We start from the raw sequence: 21,336 nt of genomic DNA on the forward strand, positions 1-21,336 counted from the left end.
ACTGACCTGGGCACAGAAGGTTACAGAAAGAGAGCGGTGAAACAGTTTTTGTGTTTGCAGAAGTTTCTCCTGATAATTCAGCTAAGGACTCCACCAGTTCTCCCCATTAATAATCTCTTTCGTAATCAGCTCATTGTGTGCCAAGTGAACTTGACTGTATTTGGAAACATTTCTGGGAAAACTCCAGCCACTCACAAAATCATTGTGATCAATTGATAGTTGCAAATAGAAATCAGAGATTTTTGAAGGAATTGTAGGAAATCTGTGATGAGAGGAAAGTCTTCACTTTGAGGAGTGCTCATTCTGAGTCTCATCTTTTATCATTTTGTTTAAGACCAATCCAGAGTTTTTTACTGTTTTCATCACTCTGCCACATGTAGCAGTTTCTGAATGAGGATCCTCTGAACTAAAGGTTCCCTTAATCTTTTCCATAGTCAAGGTTATCCTTGGAAGTTCTCTTTGTATAACTTTCTTGTAGACTTCAGCCAGGAAATGAGCGTTCAAGGAAAATTAATTTCAGAAGGATGGAGGACAAATCTCTGAATAACCGCGTACTTTACACATCTAGGCATATATAGGGCTATTTAAAAAAAATTAGGGATATTTAGAGATAAACTGGTTTATATTTTCTTTATGATGATACTGCAGATCAGTTCATAAGGATGGTACCAAATTTAACTCTCAACAAAATAGGTGGTCACAAAACCACATTATAGACTAGTCTTTGCTTAATTTTGTATCTGTAATTATTGGCAATTTAATCTGTTACACTGTTTGTAGATAAATGTATCCTCTTGATTTTTTCAGTCAGTGCTTGTCTCAATTGATGGTCTAATGCGAATGGTGCTCGATGTCCATGTCAGAGGTCTCGCTGTAGTGCAGTTTCTTTTATGTTCACATTACAGGGCAAAAAAGAAATCAAATATCCTCCTATGATCACTTGACACTTCAGGAGGCAGCTCATCTTCTATTTTCCATATTTCATCCAGATCCATGTAGATTTCTCAAGTCTATAACGATTGAAGTTATCTTCCTGAAAGGAAGAAGATGCACTTAATTATTTGGCAATATTTTGACTTCTATAATATACGAACAATTATGGTGTACTTCTGGTTTTTGTTTTGCATAACTCTGAGTATATGTGAGTGTGTATATTTGTATTCTATTTTTCTGTTGAGCACCTAGTATTTGTCCAGAAATAATATATAGAAACATTAATATTTTCATTAAACCTTTATCTTTGATTATTTCAGGTTTTTATATACACATGTGTGTATATATGTCCTGAGAATTCTTAGCCTAAAGAACTTGATCACACTTCTGTTTAAGAATCAGTCTTTCAGTTCTATGCTTACTCTGTGAAAGGCAAACCTCCTTAGAAATGTTCTCACCCTGATTCTCATCCTACCCACCCTGTTGATGATGATGACCTCTTTTCTTTTAGAGACAAGAGAAATGGAGGCTTTTTACTTGAAGCTATATGCATACTATTATTTTTTAATCTCTGCATTTTCTCAGCTGGCACCTGAAATTTGAACTAAAGGGAAATAAATTATTCCATCCTGTTCCATCCCTTGCGATACAACTCCAATGTAATCTCTTTTGCATGAGTTAGAAGTGTGGATATCCATAACATTATCATCAGGTCTCAAGCATTATTAATATTAGATTCTTGATGAAGAAGCAGAGTTTAATATTTATAGTAAAAAATGCCTATGATATTTCTCTGTATTGCAATCTTTCCAGTCTGGTTGGAACTGGGAAGGTGATAACCACATGAAGAATCCAAGAATATGTGTCTATTAAGGCTAAGGACCACAAGGCATTTTTTTACTAAACAAACAAACAAAAGGTGAATTATTTCATTTGTAGATGTCACATATCTGCTATAGGATCAGTGGAACTGCTCAGTCTAGAGAATCTAAAAATCAGCATTGTGCAAATACCATTACTTCTTCCTGAGGTGCTAATAGTTTGGGCAGGACTTGCAGTGTTAACCACTGTATGGACGTTAGCACTGAGGGAGCAAACCAGCCCATTCCTACTTACTTAATTTATCCAATAAATCACAGTAAACCCAAAGAATCACTCCCAAATTTCCTGGTTTCCATTTCAATCTGAATTTAAAGTTGGGTGTAGATAAAGTGGTATGAATTTAGTGACGGTATTTCCAAAATCTTTATACATTTATACGTAACCACATAAAAAAAGGCACACATGCATACACAAACACATGCAAATATAAATGTAGTGTGCTTTGTCATCTAGAAAATGACAACAAATGGTGCTAAAAAAAATTTTAGCATGTTGTCCTTTCTGGCACTAGGTAAACTTGTTGAATTTGTTCAGGTTTGGGTTTGTTTCTTTGTTTGTTCCCCCTCCACTTAATGCTTTTCAATAATAATGAAAAAAATATACTTGATATTGCAAGTATCACAGTTTAAAGATGTTTAGTTCAACTTGGTTTGTTGGGGGGGGCGGGGAGGGGTGGTGGTGTTGGATTTTGTTGGTTTTAGTACCACTGCTGATAAGTATTCTTATGTGCCAATAGCACTCATGGTTTGTTTTGTGGTAAAAAGAAAAAAAAAGTTACATGACTTAAGACTAGTGATATTTTTACTGTATCATCACAACTTCAGGAAAACTATGGCTCTCAATGGCAAAATATAAACTGCTATCTGCATCAGAGAGCCTACTTTAGTATGCATCACCGGGCTACATTTGCTTTGCTGCTGCATAATTATATACTATTTTGCCATCGGTGCCTCTCTGAGTTAGTGAAATCCTGACCACTTGGTAAAGAAACTAATCCAGATAGGAATTTAGGATTAAGGATTAGTCTAAATGTTTTGGGTCTTACGGAAGAAAAATATTTTTCAATTTTTAGAGTATGAGGAAGCTTTTTGGATGATAGAACTCTAACATAAAGACTTCTGAAGAACCTTATTTCTTACTACTACTTTTCTGTTAGAACTGTTAGGCAATTAGGAAAATAAGCAAGTAGAAGCAAGTATAGCAGAAGAGCATAGGACTGAAGAGGCTGGTAGAGCTCAGCTCAGGCATTTAGAACATGGGCAGCACCAGGAAAAGTCTTTGATCCTTTGTCTTCAACGCTTCCTCCCCCCCCCCCTCCCCCCCCCCTACTTTCTGAGGAGAAGGACAGTTGCTGATTCTTCTTTTTTTTTTTTCCCTTTTTTTTTTTTTTTTAAGAATCTCCTGCTGAGATTTTTTTTGCCTCCCCTTGGTGCTAGGCATAAACTATCCTTCTTTCTATCTTCAGCTTCCCATCTGTTAGCAGAAAGTGATGAGTCTGAAGAAAACTGCTTTGAAAAGTAGGGTAGCTTCCCTCACGATGAGGTACTGTGAAGGCTTGACAAGTTCATTGTGACCATTTGCCTTCTTTGTCCTCATTGTTAATAATCAGAAAATGCCATGTTTTTAACTTGTGCAAAATATTTGTCTAGCTAGAAAGAATAAATTATTTTAATTCCCTTTTCTGGGCTTACAATAAATTTAGTTTGTTGAGATTTCTGTTGCATATGCATGATTTCTTGCTGAGTTTCCAAAGAGAAAAGAATCTCGTAAAGAGAAATGTTGAGAGGTGACTCATTCCCGAAACCTAGATTCCTTTCCCGACTTAGTCTATGCTTATGAGTGGGGGTAGGAGAGGGGAAAATGCAAAGGGAGAAGATGAAATGATTGAGGAGGAGCTGCAAGGATTTGGCAGTTGTTACCCTCAGAAACAAATCAGATCAAATCTGTTGGTGTGTCTTTGCATTCATCCTCTCTTTCCCCACACTTCAATAATTCTTGAATCCTTGGGCCAGTTTTAGTCTATTTGGCAGGCAGGTAGAGACAGAAAGACATTGAGTTCCTGCCAGCAGTGAAAACAGATGACCGGGTTGAGGGAAAAAAAGCCCTAAGAAAAAGGCTGATGATCCCTGTTGAATACCAAAAAGCTGCTTGGGAATAAGATCTTATGAAATGTCACCAATTTGTGAAGAAAGCTCCATTTTAATCTTGTGTATTATTAGACAGCAGAGAAGCAATCAAGGCTTCATTAGCTCAGCTAGTCACAGAGGTTTTTTCTTGATTTCTTCTTGCTCTTAGTTGTAGAACCATTCTACCTTCATAATTTGTATTTTCTTAGGAATAGTTTCTTCTCAATTGCTTGTCATTACTGGCATTCTTCTCTGGCTGAACTATTACCTTATTTTTACTTAATTTATTTGAACTATTATTGCTGTTGCAGTAGTATGGAGTACTTTGTATCCTAAGGAGCAAGAGCCGTGAAAGGTCTATAGCTTCCCTAACCATTATATGATAATCTTGACAATATTGGAAATCAGAATTGTACTTATTTTTGCACTGGAAGTTTGGATCTTGTCTTGCAATCTCATATATCTTCTCTTATTCCAGATTTCCTGTTTTCTTGTACATGGTTTCTAGAGTACACACTGGCCTTTAATTGCAAAAGCCACAAATTTTGATTTCTTTAATAATCCTAGCATTACTTTTGTCTATTGGGGAGCAATGTTTCCTACTTCTGCAGTGTCCACTCAATGCTTTTCAATAATAATGAAAAAATGTGAAGTCTTGTTATTTTTCATTACTTTAACACAGATATTTAATAATTCTCTTAACAAACCTGATTTGATTTCTTTGTGTAGTTAAAATTGTTTAAGACCATTACATGGCTTAATGAAAAAAAAGCTTAGGCTTTTATTTATGGATTAATTATTTTTTATTTACTTTAAGAAACAGAAAGCTATGTTTTTGTATTCATATTCCTGATGCACTGACAATAGCTATGTATTGTCCATGGTTCAAATCGTTCTTATATAGTTGGTGTGTGCTTTTCTTTTTCCTGGTTTACACCATTATTTTACTAGTGACACAATGCTATTGCCTGCATTTCTCTTATATCCATTAAACAAACCCCCAATTTTCTACATGTTGGTATCTTTTGACATCCCATACATTTTCCGAATTGCACGATGTAATGGATTTTCTAAGTTAGCTATTGTATTCAGATGTGTCATATGTCTATTGCTTGACAAGCTGATGTTTGTCTTTCATGTTGTTACGTCTTCACTTTCTTAAACTGTCCTGATACTTTGTTTTCCCTATTTCAGTTTTTTTTTTTTGTCATGGTGTTTCATTAAACATGTCAAGGGTTGCCAAAAATATTTCTGAGTTTTTCTGTTCAGCTTTTTTTAGGGAATATACTCCTTTTTGGAATCTGATCTTGCTTGAATTTTAATTCTATTTAGCAGTTCATTTATAACAACTGCTAAGGTATTGTGGTAATTTCAAAGAAGCTTTAGACATTTTGTAAGTACCTCTCTTGATTAACTTCCATGTATGCTTAAGCATTTGTAAAATTTATCAGGGTTTAGAGTTTTTGTGCAGTAGTGGAGACCCTGCAATGTGACAAGGAGAGTAATGTAGTTCAGCGGAGATGTTAAACCTCTTTGCTGATACCTGGTGGTTAGAATGAGAAATCCAGGAATTCTCTGAAATTGTAATCAGTGCTTATTTGGGCCTAAATACCTTCAGGTAGCCAGCAATTAGGTTCCTAAGTCCTACTGAAAGCCAGTGGTGTTTAAATTCTTAAGTGAAAAGGTGACTATGATTCACTTGAGGGCTTTTAAAAGTATGTCCTTAGCCTCTGATTCAATTTCACCTCTACAGCAACCCTTTCCTTGTTATCTTTTTAGGTAATTTAAAACTCTGATGTACTTGGTCTTTCAGTTCTATGAAGGTTGATACCACCATCAGTCTACTAACCAGAAGACCTTCTTAGCAGTGTATCAGCCATTTTGACAGGAGCTACTCAAGGCTTTACCCTTTCTTTAATGGATGTCCATGCCACTGTGTGTTTGGGTTACAGCAACTACGGTAAAAGGAGTGGGCCGTTTCTGAGACCCCTGGCATCATTTAAATTCATGCCTTAAAATACAATCCCTGGGAAAATCCTTGAGTCATGCTAAAATTGAATTGAGTACTCTGGAAACACATACCTGTTTCTGATTGTCAGCTTAGCCATGGGCTTCTTTGTAATTGCATATTGTTCGCACATTCCTTTCAGGTGATGACTCTATATACAAAACCTACTTTAGATCAATTCTGCACTTGTTTTACATTTTCTTACTTCGTGTTTTCTTTCTTATATTCAGCCCAGTGCAATAGAGTACAAATTATTTGTTTTTAGCAGGCATCAGGACATAAGAAACAATCCAATTTCAAGTCTTTAAGATATATAGAATCATAGAATTGTTTAGGTTGGAAAAGACCTTTTAAGATCATCAAGTCCAACAGTCAATTATATTTTGATACGTTTAAAATAGTCCTCTTCTGAAATGTGAGGTTCTTATTGTCCTTTGTTAGGTCTTTCATAATTTAGTTGCAACTTCATCACCAGTGTCCCAAAGCCAACTCACAGCAACCCTGTGTTCCACTTACATAAATTTTATTTTTATATTTAATGAAACTAGACTTCCTGCCCAGAGATAAATCTTTGATGCACTCTGACCTGCTTACATTTCTCTTATCTGTGTCTGTATAATCATTGTCTAATAGTAGTAAATAAAAAAGAAAATCATTGTTGAGAATATCTGCTCAGTGAGCAGGGAAATCACTTTTGACAGCTAGAATATGCATTGAACCTTAAGGCAAACAAACAAAAAAAATTATGAATATATATAGAAGGGCTTTTCCTTTCTTCCCAGTACTGTCAGGGAGGTTGATGGGGGAAAGTACAGATGAAGAATACAATTAGATGGCAAGACGCTTTATGTTGCCTAAAGCACACGTAAGATTTACTCATAAAAAAAAATAGGCAATTTAATTACGTTTATAGAAAGCCAGGCATGGGAGAGATAATTAATCCATACAGTGGCCAAAAGGAATTTCTGTGAGTGGTAATTGTTCTCCTAAATGATCATAGGGAGCTACTATTTTATTTTGTAACTTTCTCTTACTTACAAGCTTCTGATTTAGGAGGCCTGCAGGCTAAAAATCCCATTTTCAGGGATTTTTTTTTTTCCTTTGTTCCTTTCCTTTGTTCCTTTCCTTTTTCCTGCCCCCTTCTGCTTACCTAACTGCGGCTCCTGTCCTAGCCAGGTAGTCTGGCCAAAATAGCTCCTGCCATCTGGAACAGTCACTATGAACCTCTCGGTGACTTCCTCTCATTTGAAATGTCAGCTTGAATCTTTTCTCCTTTGCTTACTGCTCCTTAATTTTCTTTTCATTTTGTTATTCATTATTCAACAAGGTGACTGTGGTGTTTGATTGTGCTGATGTACAGTGTGCATGAAAAATGCTATGCAGAAGAGAGCTCTATGTTCCTCTTCTGTCTTCCCCATTATCCTAATCCACATCAGGGTCTGGTTGCTACTGATATGTCGTCTCTCCTATGAGAATTATTTAGCATGATGTATTGCAATTATATTTAGATTCAATGTGAGTGCAGAGCTGTCTAAATTTTCTTTTAAAAGATGGAAAGAAAAAAAATTTAGAGAAGTCATTATTTTTCAATTAAGATCAGTTTTTTTCATATCATTCCCAACACAAGTTTGCATTTTCAGATGTTTGATGAATTGCTGAATTTCCTGATAAGCAAAGTAAATACTTCTTTTTTCCCCATAAAGGTTATTCCTGTCATTGTGCAGTTAGATGGGAAGGTCAATTTTGTTCTGCTTTTAAATAAGCTACACTTATATTTGTAGGGTTGTTTGAAATCATGCTCTAGGACATCGATGATGAAAAATTAGGAGCATATTAAGAAATAATTCTTGTATTAAATTAGCTCAACAATGATTTTAAGACACTCTTCTGAATAGTAACATGAATGTTTTAAGATGTTACTCTAGTGAGTATTAGGGTTAGGACAGAAGGTGACTCATGGTTATAGATGGTCAGAATTAACAATGCAAGGCTATTAGCAATGCATTTGGCTATGCAGAATACAAGCAGTGAAGTCTGTAAGCTTTTCCACACAGATCTGCCAACAAAACTTAGTCCTTGGTTGCTTGTGGACAGCAGTGACATAGAGTACTGGAATGCTTAATTGCTTTAATTCACTGAAGAGCAAAGTGTTTTTACTAGACCTGTTTTCTTGAAGCATTTGTGTAATCTTTAAGTTAGAAATTAATAATACATAATATGTGCTTCAGAAATTCTGATTTTGTTGAAAACTGGGGAGGAGCATGTGATTGTCTAATCTTCCTTTTTGATATTTGTCCTATCTTTCTGAGTTACCTACACTTTGGTGGTGTTGACACAATACATACAATGCCTTGAACCACAGCTATAGCTGTCTATCATTTCCAAAGAAGGATTTTTAGAGTGTAATGCATATCTATCATTTACAAAGAACTATTTCTATTGCTAGCTTTCACTCTTACGTGAAATCAATCTTTTCTGGGTCAAAACTCTGATATCGGTATGGAATTAGGGGCAATAAAAAATGATGGGGGGAGGTTGCTAGTGAACAGAAAATTTGTTTCCAGGGCTGCTTTTGGTGTTGAGATGTTCTTGCTCAGGAGGGGAGTTTCCCAGAGATGGCTTCATTTCAGTTTTGCCTGGTATCCAAATGCCTGCTTTGTGTCTGTGTGCCTTCACCAGAGAAGACTTTATTTGTGGCCTTCCTATATTTTCTTCCCGGATATATATCTTTTCCGGGGAAATGTAGGTCTGACAACTCACAGTCAAAACTTACTCTGTGAAGAAACGGGGTTGCTTGAAGAATTAAGAGCGAGACCTTGAACTGATTTTGGAATTGCCTGTGAGAGACTTGATATACACCTGCTGTGTCACAGTGATGTAAACCTTGAAGAAAGCAGGTAGTCACAGTTTGTACCATCTTGAGCCGGTGTATCATCTTCACCCTGTACTTCAGCTACACTGAAATGATAAAGTAATCGCAGTGCCCAGAAAGCTGGCCAAGTCGCTGCAATTTCCCAGGAAGCTGGAAGTGAAAAGGGGAGGGGGAAATGGCAAACTGGTTGCGGCTAGTGTTGCTGTAGCAAGTGGATGTTTCGTGTGCCAGCTGAAATAAACTTCATCTGATAGTTAGGTTTGGGTATCTTCCTGTCTACTCCCTGCAAACACAGATCCTGGTGTGCACAGCACTTGTCTGTGTCTTGCGTTAGGGAGTTGAGAAACCTCACATTGATGCTTTTACTGGCTTAGTGTGGGGGGCCAGTAGCTGGGTGGAGCTGGGTTATGGGTTTCCAGGCTTTGTAAAGGGCTTGCCGACATCACAGTCTTTCACACTATCGTTGCAAAAACAGTAAGGGCTGTGAGATATGCTTTGCCTAATTCTGCACTGAGTGCGTGCATTTGGGGTATCAGAGCTATGAGCCACAGTGGTCACCAAACAGAACTTTTTGTTTTATGGGCAGTGTTTGGATGTTTCTTTTTTTAATCTTTTCTTCCTGGAACAAGGTCAAGAGGGTTATTTTTTCATTTGCTGCAGTGTTAGATTTCTTTGCCCCATTTATAAAAAACCCTTGAGGAGTTAAGCAGATAAGGAAATCCTTCAGGATATGGAAGCTGCTTTTTTAATTTTAGGTGCTAATTTTAAAGGAAGAGGCATTTGGGCAAGTATTATTACTTGTATAGTGACTCTTTCCAGTACTAGAAATCTGGAACAGTCTTTGTGTTTCAGAGGCAAATAAAATTTGCCTTTTTTTCCTGTGAGCCAGGTTGAATTAATTGGAAAGAAATAAACCTGTTATTTCTGACTGATTCATTTTGGCTTAGGAAGGCTATTTTGAAGATTGATAATTCTGAGTGAGAAATAGGATGGCATTTTGCATGAAATATCTAAATTATTATTGGTGATTGCAATATCCAAGTCAAGGCGATGAACTTCATGTAAGGCCATCATTTAGCAATCTGCAGCAGCTTACTGAGTAGTTTTAGTTTTATTGGTGTCTTTGGGTAGCAGTCTGAGGGAAAAAAAGATTGCAGAGTTGCCTCTTGCAGAGCAGATGGTAATGGCTGTAAAGAAGCAGGAGACTAAGAAAGCTGTCTTGGTCAGAATGAACCTTTGCAGAGTACCTTTTAAAAAACTTATGTATCACATTTATTCACAGACTACTTCCTCTGTGGTGTCCAGAATGTGCCGCTTTAAATGTTCACGGTAACATAAAGTCTGTAGAAGGCACCGCAACTGTGATTACTCTATTGACTTGGCTCTTTGGGAGCATACTCCTCAGGGCTGCTGCAATGCTGTGAAAGTGCCACCGTTTTCTGGTGAAACAGTATCAAATGCTTCCTGCAATCCACAGAACAAATCAAGTCAAGGGGGACTCCCTCCTGCAAGTGTCCTTTTCAATTAACTTCACTGAAATTGGAGGAAGACTAGCAGTTTTGAACTTGGTGCCTGTTCGTTCTTATACATATATATATATATATATATATATATATATATATAGGGAGAGCATATCATCTTTCTTTGGCTGCTCGGATGCTTTCGGGGGGTAGATAAGAAGCAGAACTGTTGCATTTGTTATTTTCAAATCAGAAAGCAAAGAGTGAACATTTAGTGTTACAAATAAGTATAAATACTGAAAAGAATATTTTGGGGGTTTTCTTACTATTGTAGGACTGTGATTAGCAACACACCTTTATCTTGGAACACTGTGGTAGTGATGATGCTGCAGAAAAGTGCTGCCCCTCCCCAACATAGTATTGCATGTTTTAATGGGTCGTGGTATTTTTTGAAATTATTATGTATGCATAGCTTCAGACTAAGTTGACCCATTTGTTTCCCAGTGTAACAAGCTGTTACATTCATTTCATATTTTTGCTTTTCATCTCTGAAAATAAGGAAAAATACTCTTGCAATCATATTTACCTGTGGTAGAAGACAGTGCTGAAAGTACTTGTCTTTCTTCTACCATGCAACACTTGCTGTGAGGGTTCATGCATCTGCTTTTCCTCCTCAAGTGTTTTTTTCTCTCTCTCTTTTCTTTAAATATGCAGGATCCTTACTTGACAAAGAGTAGTGTCACTCTAACCTGAAAAGCGTAGGTGTGCCATTGTGCTTTCTCTGATTCCCAGCTGCAAGAACATACTTGAGCCATTGTCTTATTTTCCCACCTGCTCTTTCCTTGATTGCCATAAATTCCAGACTTAAAATGGTACAAGGTAGGGTTAGCAACCCAGGGCAGGTCATTAAACAGCAGCATATGCATAGTTTCGATGTTTAGCTGTCTATGCCAGGACATGCCTTTTAAGTCCTGTGGGCTTCTAAGATATCTTCCCCCAAGCGACTACAGCTTTGAAGTGCCATACTTGGCGTAGCTGAGGATTCAGGAGTCATAAGCTGCTGCCACTCTCAGAGGCAAGATATGCTACCACTCTCAGAGGCAAGGTCTTGTATGGTATTCCTGGTTTTGTTCCTCCATGGGAAGTAGCTCCCAGCTTTCACTAGATCAGGAGGTTAGAGACTTGTTACAGGCTTCTATTTGGCAATGAGAAGTGTGTTTTGATATCATTTCTCTCTCTATCTGTCCTTGGGGTGCAGTGCGTAATGTTAACCTCACATAGTTTGGGTCATTTGTTTGTGTATGTATTTCCTATTAATGTTCTTGCATATAGAAACTCTGCAGTATTTATGGCATTATCGCATACAGTTCCACCTCAGTCACACCAGCATGAAGGCTAATCCAGGTTCCAAAAGCAAGTAAGTGCCAAGAAAAAAATTGCCATTTACAACAGAATTCTCTATTCAAAATGTTTATTTCATCCAAGCATGAAGTTAGATTAAAAATTGCTTACAAATACTGTTGCAGCTGGCTACTCAAGTAGTGCTTTGGTAACATTGACAGCAACATAGCTGATCAAACAGTGCCTTTTGGACATGTGGATAGAGTCAATTCTCCTTGTAGTAGCTGGTACAGTGCTGTGGTTTGGGTTCAGTAGGAGAAGAATGTTGATAACACACTGATGTTTTCAGTTGTTGCTGAGTAGCATTTAGACCAAGTCAAGGATTCTTCAGCTTCTCATGCCCAGCCAGCGAGAAGGCTGGAGGGGCACAAGAAGTTGAGAGGGGACACAGCCAGGGCAGCTGACCCCAACTGGCCAAAGGGGTATTCCATACCATGTGATGTCATGTCCAGTATGTAAACTGGGGGGAGTTGGCCTGGGGGGTGCGGATGGCTGCTTGGGAATTAACTGGGCATCGGTCAGCGAGTGGTGAGTGATTGCATTGTGCATCAATTGTTTTGTATATTCCGATTTTTTAATTATTATTATTGCCATAATATTTTTATTATTATTATTGCCATTTTATTATTGTTGTTATTATTTTATTATTTTCTTCCTTTCTGTCCTATTAAACTGTTTATATCTCAACCCATGAGTTTTTTTTCTGATTCTCTCCCCCATCCCACTGGGTGGGGGGGAAGTGAGCGAGTGGCTGCATGGTGCTTAGCTGCTGGCTGGGGTTAAACCACGACAGGAGTGTAACTTATTTTACTGTCATAATGCAGATACTTCTGACAAGAAGGTACTGGCTAATAGCAATCCCGCCCAGTGACCAATACTACTAAGTGATTAACAGTTTATGCACCTGTAAACTGGTGAAGTTCTGATTCTTACCTCTAATAGCAGTTGGAATTTTTGGTGTGTGTGGTTTTTTTGGTTTTTTTTGGTTTTTTTAAATCCTGTGTTAAGTTTGTCATGCAAGTGCAGGTGGTTACATTTGTACATAATGGACTAGGAAAAAGGCCAAGGTACTCCCTTGTAAATGCATGTGATACATTAAGTGAAGGCCAACAAATGACCCTTCTATTCAACACAGAAGATTTAGTAACCTTGTACAATGCAGCAAATTATGAATTTGTCTTATGCATCTTTGTATGAGGTGGAGGCTGGATCCCAGTCTCCCTGCTCTTTCCTTGGGCTTTTGGCATTTGTTAGGAGCTCAGAAACAAGGCTTTGGTTTTTTTATCTTTACTTTTTTTCCCTTAAATATATTAAGGGAGTTTTCCTCCAGGATTTTACCTCCGTTATTTCCATATATATTTGAATTTTGTTCCTTCTAGCTTAGATTTTTACAGTGCCTAAATCAAAATGGCCCCACTATAAACTTACAGTCAGTCTGGTAATATAACAACATAATAGTATTATATAAACATGTTTCTTGCAAGAAAATCCGTTTTGAGTGAAACCATATGCATATGTTAATGGGAAATACTTGCCACACTTCTGCTTTTCTGCCATTTTTTGTATTTGTTTCAATACTTATTAATAGCATCCTTCTGAAACCTCTCTGATGAGAGAATATACAGCAGATTTTTTTAATGCCATAACTGGAGTACAATTTTAAATGTCTTGGATGTGATTCCAAACAGAGCTGAGCGAGAGTGAAATAATATGTAGTCCCTGGTTGAATATATAGCTGTAATTACACTTAGGGACTTTGCTGATGTTATATAAACCACTAGAGCAAAACTCCATCAATAGATAAATTATCATTCTCTATTTCTATAAATCAATCCATAGGGACTCTTCCCTGTGGAGCTTCTTCTGAGGAACTTGATATATACCAATCTTTTTTTGAGTTCACATCTTGTTCATGGGAGAGGTTGTAATACTCATTTGGACTGCTTCCCACCTTATTCCTACAGTAAAACAGTTGCATTAGAAGGGCATTACTTTTGGGGGGGCTAAAATTGTGCATTCTGACAGGTTTGAAGTAATCTCCATGACCTTCCAACATGATACTGCATTTTTTTTTACCCTGTAAATCATCTCTCCATAGCAGATCTGCTTGGTGAGCAATGCTTGCTGGTGCTTGGTGTCTCACACTTCAATCTTCTTGGAAATTTAGTGTGGTTAATTGTTTAGGTGTCAGCATTGGCTGTCCACTTGATTTAAAAAATACCGCTTCACCGTCAAGGGATTTCCATCCATTTAACAGGCGATGGTGGTTGCTGTGTAAGGGTACACAGATGAGTGTCTTCTGCTATGTGGTGTTGTGTCCTAAGGTTTTGCATGTGAAAAAGTAGGGGATGTTGTCCCTGGTAAGGTCAACTATCTATAGTCATCCCAAAACCTCGCTTCTGTATGGAAATTATTAGCTCAGAGGTTATCCATGTGAGCAATAATGTTAGGATTGTTTTTCATCTGTGCATTGTGTCAGGGGTACCCGTGTTGAAATTCATCTGATGCTTTAATGTCCAGTTATGCAGTCTTGAAAGGTCTTTTCGCACTTCTTCATGGTTAGCCCTCATCATTTTAGCATGAATAACTGCATCTTGCTTTGGCTTTGCCATGTTGCTGCCCGCTCCCTTTTCTGGCTAATTTGCAAATACGCAGAGCCTCCAGGTCACGGCACGGCTCCCTGAAGAGCTCTGCCGCTGACCTGCTGTGGGTCGGAGAACTGAGCACTTACTCCCACTCTGGTTCCCATCTTTTAACCAGATTTTTCCTAAAAGCAAAGGCCTTGTGTATTATCTTGTACTGGCTTAATTTTCATATAACTCTCTTCACGGAAGGTGTTTTCGAAAGCCTATGGATATCTATTGGATTTTAATACATCCAAATATAAAGATCCAGCTGATTTCTTCATACACGTGCATGCAGCAGATTTGTGAAGTGTAACTTCCCTTTACAAAAAACCCAAAGAATGACTTTCCTCCTTAATAAAAGGTGTTTATCTATGTGTTTATTTCTAGATTTAATAACTTCTTCTCATTTTCATGCTAAAGGTGTCAAGATTACTAGTCTGTATTACTCGGATATCCACTATAATCTTACGAAAATGAAAATGAACCACACCACCACCACCCCCGCTCTGCTGCTCCAGTCTCTCTGCACTGGAAGAATCTTTCCTTTTGCCTATTAATTGGCAGTTGCTGCTTGTGTACAGCAGATTGTTTTAGACCAAGTTTGCTAGTTGCATGTTACACACAAATCTATTTTTATAAAACCATTACTGAAGCCCAAATTGTGGCTGTAAGCTTTAAAATATCTTTAGTTTTGGTGGGTTTTAATCTTTTGGATTTTATGCTCTTGATACCTAACAGATTTCCACCCCTCCCCCACCCCCAATCTTCCTCCTCTATTTCTTTTTCATCCTGCTTTTACATGCAACACTCCTTTCTATTTTATTTTTTAACGAAGTTTCTGCCCAGATCGAGAGGTTTATATGTTCTTAACTGTCAGGTTTTATTGTAAAGGATTTTTAACAGCAAGGTCAGTCCATGGGAAGTTCTGTTATTCATAATGAAGGATAGGTGGCACTCTTGTTATTTTTGTTTGGTTTCCTGAAAAAAATCAGGTGTATGTACTCTCTCAGTAAGATTTCTTTTTATAGAGTAAGTGCTTTAGAGAGTGTTCTTGAACACTGAAGAGGATTTTAAGCGTTTTTTTTTAAAATATGAACACATACTTAAATTGTCTGGGTCTGGTTCACAGTACTCTCTAGGAAGAGGAAATATGTTATTTTTATGAAGACCTCAAGAATAAGTGCTCAGCTATATGGCATTGGATCATTTTACATATATAATTTTTGGTTTTATATATTTCTTACTATTTCATTAGGCAAAGAAGAAAGCCAACAAATCCTTTAATGTAATTTTAACTCCAGTTATTAATACCTTTATACTTAGTACTTTCTTGTTAGTTTTGTATTCAAAGTATAGATTTGGGTTGGCATGGTAATCATAGCACTGTTGAATGAAAGGAAATGGCATGTTAGCAAGTGCTAAACCGTCAACAGAGCCTTTATTTCTTAATCCGGGGTAGTAAATACTTGTTGCCCTAATTCTATAAATTGATTGTAGAATTGTATAGGGTTTTGTGTAGGTTTTTGAGAGTTTTTAAAAATCCTGAAATACAGAAAAATATATGCCGGTAGAGGTATGGCATGTTAGGTGTTTTCTGTAACTTTAAAGGAAAACTCGTTTCAACTCTACTGTATTTTTTTCCTTCTCTTACTCAGTGCACAGCTAGGACATGATTATGTGGAGGTATTTTAACCTTGATGCTTGATTACATCAAATGAAATCAATTTCCTTATTACTACTGGCTGACGGTTTCATACGGCTGAGGCAAAGTGATATGGTGACCTCAGTCCAATTTCTCTTGATCCATTTGTCAATCAATTGATTCTGTTATTGCTCTTCCCAGAAGAGTGCCCCATGGTTGAAAGGAAAGGGGATAAGTAGAGTTGGAATGAGCAGAGATGAGAAAAGTTTCCATTCTGCCTCTGTCCAAGAGTATGAATCTCTTCCACATGAGTATCTAAATACCTCAATATTTTGTGACATATTCTTGCCATATAAACCTCCCTGTGATGGGATCATGGCTTGTCCAATGCCACAGACTCTTCAGGGAATTTCTCAGTTGAAACCTTTTAAGTAGAGCCTTTCCCAAGTACTGAATGTCCTGTAAGGCTACTTTTGTCATGCAGTTCAAATAAAAAATTAAATAGGTAATGTAGAAGGAAACGTGAATAATAAAGGAGAAGCTCATTATAGACAAAAAATATATATTTGAGTGATTTTCATCAAACGTCTAGTAATAGGTGTTACTACCTAATCATAGCATAATGTGCATTGTGTTCTTTTATATATTTTTTCAATGCTTTACTTTTAGTTAACCACAGTTTCAGACTATGCTTTGCTAGTATGGTATGAACTTAGTTGAAAGAAAATCCCTTCTTGAAAGAGTTTCCAATCTAATTTAGATTTTAGATATCTTCACTTTAAAATATTTAGTTAGTATATATTCTCTGGGGAAAGAGTGCTTGATTTTAATTTTGATGGTGATTGAATTCTGGAATTAAAAATAGATTGAACAAGCTATTTTGTTTTAATGGGTGAAGAAACATTTTATAACTTGGCAGTTTATTTTACAGGTTATACTTTTGGTGCCTTTCCATGTAGTACAGGCTCATCTATTACTCATCCCTCCCTTTTTCTCCTGCAAAGTGTTTGGGGTTTGGTTTTATATATATATATATATATATGTATGTATATTGGTTTTATTTATATATATATATATATACACACACATATATATAGTTTGTTTGTTTCCAATACCCTGAAGTGTTTGAATTGAAGAGTCCTTAAAAATCTGTTTTGGAGCAGGAAGTTTTCTTGATGATTTGGATAACGTTTGCTTTAACTTTCTAATGCCAAATCAGATTTCAAACTATTAGATGCCATTAAGGCAAAAAATTTTATGTGTTTTGTACAATAACACAAGTCCCAAGTGGTGGTAGTTACTGAAGTTAACACTTTTTGCCCAACTGTGGGAGTACTAGCATGTTTGAGAGATTCCAATTTTGGTTCTTATTTATGCTTGACATTTAATGTGCTTGACATTCTGATTATTTTACACCTACCTAATTTCTTCTAGCTCAAGGGATAACGACAATATTTTAAACAGTTGTGAAGTGTAGCTGTATGTTATTAAGCAGGTGCCTTACTACAAATGGAAGGAAAAAGTCTAAACTATTTCTAGAATCATTGGTTTTGTGTTGCGTATCTCAGGGTCAGCTAGAGTTGTTCATCAGCTTGTTAAGCTGTGCAACTTGGTTATCTGTTTCATTGCCAGGAAGATGAAGCCCTACTAATATTTTATGTACTTTTATTTACCTATATATGTATCTCGGTGTATATAGATGTCTCTAAAATATATAATGCTGGACTGTGTGCTTACATTGTGTCTTTTGTGATCTAGAGGTGAGGTGCTATAGTGAGAGAATTCTGAGCAGTTACTGAGGGCTTACATTTTTCCTAAAGTTTGAATTAAAATGACACTGTAAAAGAACATATTCTATATAAAATTTAGTCCGTTAAACCGAGCTCACATGTCCATGGCACACATTTACTGCTGGTATGGTAGATCTTAGAAGCAGCTGTCCTGTGTCTTGCTTTATAGATAATTGAGGTATAACATGAGAAATTAAAATATATTGAAAAAAATTTACCTGATTGATTGTAAGTATACTTTGTTGAAAGTCTTTCCTGTCCCTTTGCAAAATAATTTTATTAGCCATCTTTGTTTAGTTGTATTCCCATGTAAATATGTGGTTCCCTGCAGTCTTCCAAGGTTTTAGGCTCTTTCAAAAAGGGTAAAACAGGTATCAGAGAAAGAGGAAGCAGAAGGAAAATGGTAGGAAGACCAAGGTGGTGGTCACAATTTCTGTTTGTTTCATCTACTAGAAATTTTGTGTTGCATTTAACTGTTGTAATTGTGTGTGAATTGACTATGTGAAGAGTGATGAAGAAATGTTAAAATACTTTATTTCACAGACCCGTGTGGTTACATTTTAAGTACTTACCCAAGTCTTCACAAAACAGTCATCATGACCCAGCAAGGGGTCCTTGAAACAGCACTGACTGAATGCGTTATAACAATGATCTTTTTTTTTCTAATATCTATCTATCTGTCTATCTATCTATCTTTATTTTGCAATCTCGCCACCTGGTGGTATACTCTGGCAATAAAAGTTTAGTTAGAAACCTGTTCCAAGAGTCATATTTACTTTTGTAGGCAAGATCTTAAGAGCAGAATTTAAGACTGGATTATAAGTAGGTTCTTGGGTTTTAGTGTACAAGTTCAGCGTGTTATTCCTTTATTGTGTCAGTGTCCCATGTTAGATGCAGTGTAAGGTTGTACGTGTTTTTGCATTAAATATATATGTTTTCCTCCCCACTCTGATTTCTACAGACATGAGAGAAGAGAAAGTCTAGAAATATTGTGTGGTCCTGGAACACTGAGTAATGGCACATTAATCTTCAAAATAAATTTGCGATAGAGTTTAAAAAGGAATGGTGTCCATGTCCTGAAATTCCCAGATAAAATTATGCAAACTGAATTTACCTAAATTATGGTAAGAACATTTAAGGGATGTTGATATCCATAAAACAAGTATGACAAATCCAAGCAATATGGAACTTAAATGTATTTGGATAGTTTAAATTTTCATTTGGGCATAAGGTGGAGACTGAATTCAATGATGTGCCAGACCTGGCATCTTTAAAATCCTAGTGGCTGGACCACTGGGGGAACTCGCTCGTTTATGTTAATCCAAGATGAAGCAGATGTGGTCTTACTGGTGTCAGTGTGGGGAAACCCTCATTTATAATAAAAGATGTTTTCACATAGTGTTCAAAGGGCATTAAACAATCCCGTTTTTGCAAGCTGAATCCAAACCTGATTTACTGAGGGGTAGGATGAACTGATCCTTAACTGGAACTTTTAAGTCAGAAGTGGATGTTTTCTCTACCAAGATCGCCTCCGGCTGTACCATATGCTGTTGTTTGACACAAGAGTAACTGAGTAAAATTCTGTGACTTAGGTCAAAAATGTCATCATACTGGAGCACAGTAGTTCTCTTTTAATGTAAAAATGTGAAATTGTATTTCTTTTTGTCTGTCTTTATGGTATAGTGTTGATGTGTTTGCACATGGAACGCTTGCATCCAGCACAACCTCTCCTGCTTACAGAACTGCTGCCTGTTAGATCAGTATGCCTTCTTGAGTATCGCTGACTTCTTTCATAATAATGTCATTTATTCATGATGACATCATTATGTTGACCTTAAGACCTCTCAGTTATTCACTTGCAGGTTCTAATGTCACGCAAGGAAAACCAAGGGAATCTCTCTCCCCTCTGCCACCCTCCCTCTCTGTCTGTCTTTCTCTCTCACACAGACACCCCCCCCCCCAGCTGTACATTGCCCCCCCAGCTGTAGCAGCCTGCAGACAGCCTGTCATCCGCTGCAGTGGCTCTCCCGTACGATCGCATACAGCACAAACAAAACATTGTTCTGCGTTTTCTCTCCTCCTGCCCTCTCTGATAGGAGGCAGAGCGGCAGATACCAAAGCCAACACGATGAGCACTGTCCATTTTGTTTGCTGTCTGCCTTCTCGTTCTTATCTGTGTCTTGGCCTCAGCCTTCCCCTTCCCACTTTCAGCCCTTCGCCCTCCCCCTCCTCATTAACATTCTGTATTTGTCCTGTTAGTACTGAATATTAATAATGTTGAGTAGCTGTTCTGGAGCAGCTTGAAGTGCTGAAGGTTTAGACTTACCTTCTTCAGGGTGCTAGCTATTTTTAAAGACGATGGGCTTTGCAACCAGTTGAAAGTCTCCAAAGGACTGTGTGCATTAAAAATACCATTTATTTACATGTATGAGAGGCCAGAGGGCTAGAGCACTGATAAATGGACAAGCGCGAGAGATTGTTGAGACTGAGACTCATAATTCTGAGCTATTAATATAGATCTTTGGCCACAGAGTTAGAACTTTTAAATCACATTATTTTACTGCAAAATGCCTCTAACTCTTTATGACACTGAATGTTTGCTCTTGGATCTGTTTCTCCTGTGGGGTATCCTTTAGATCAATCCTTGTTTGTTCTATTAATTTGCTTAATTCTCTGGGGTTTGTCAAATCTAATTATCTCTTTTCTTTCTTCCAGTTTTGAAATCAAGATTGATTAACCAACACAAAAAGACCCAGCTGGTTATGTGACTTGGAACCCTGTTTATGAAGCACTCATTCGTTTTTACAAGACGACAGCACTGTATGTTGTTTTTTCTTTTTCTCCCCCAAATTACAAATCAACTGTTGTAACGTAATAGAAATCCTAGAAAATATAAAATTCCTGAGGAATTCAACTCTTATTGATAAACAAGATCTTGATTTTTGGCTTAGTGACACCAGCCAAGGAAACAGAAGTGCTCTGTTTGCTTTACCATACTACTAATCAGAGGTTTCTTCCACATAACAATGCTACTTGTGGTTTCACATTACTTAAGGAGAACTTCCCTGAGTTTGAAAGATCAATCTGCTTTCTCTTTACATTGTGTTGTATTAAGTGTGGGATTAGTGAGTGTGACGAATGTGTGTTTTAGACTGCATTGATAATGGATTATGTAAGGGCCAGTGCCGAAACCCAGGGCAGAGACTGTGAAGTAAATGCAGGAGGAGACTGCAGTGCCACTTAATGATACCTATACAAACAGGTGGCTCTAGCAGAACTCTAGATTCTCTCCCACCCCCCAGGACTGCAAGATTTTGGACTAAATAATGCTTCCTCTGTACTTGATTTAGACAGGATTTTTCCACAATTATACATTTTTTCTTTGTGAGATATACCCTCAATTTTAATTGCAAAATAAAATCGCACAGATAAAGTATCAGCCTTATAGTCCGTAACCCAAGGGTGGGAATGCATAAATGAAAGTTCCAACAGTAACATTAAGTGGCTTAACTTTTTTTTTTTAATATTAAAAGCTAAAACCTAATAAAATTAAACTATTAGATACAGGTGAAGTGCTGATATGTACATCAGCATG

The 21,336-nt window shown here is 37.2% G+C and overlaps 1 protein-coding gene across 9 annotated transcripts in view; it reads left to right on the top strand.

The window, feature by feature from the left end:
* ATP2B2 (ATPase plasma membrane Ca2+ transporting 2) overlaps positions 1-21,336 on the top strand; it is a 440,103-nt gene that overhangs the window by 128,664 nt on the left and 290,103 nt on the right. For all 9 annotated transcript variants that reach the window (XM_075053370.1, XM_075053376.1, XM_075053369.1 and 6 more), the window contains one exon: positions 20,457-20,561. The gene's annotated coding sequence lies outside the window, so the exon portion shown is untranslated. The remainder of the gene's footprint in view (positions 1-20,456; positions 20,562-21,336) is intronic.

This window comes from Buteo buteo, chromosome 21 (assembly GCF_964188355.1).
Source record: "Buteo buteo chromosome 21, bButBut1.hap1.1, whole genome shotgun sequence".
In the NCBI taxonomy this organism is placed as follows: domain Eukaryota; kingdom Metazoa; phylum Chordata; class Aves; order Accipitriformes; family Accipitridae; genus Buteo; species Buteo buteo.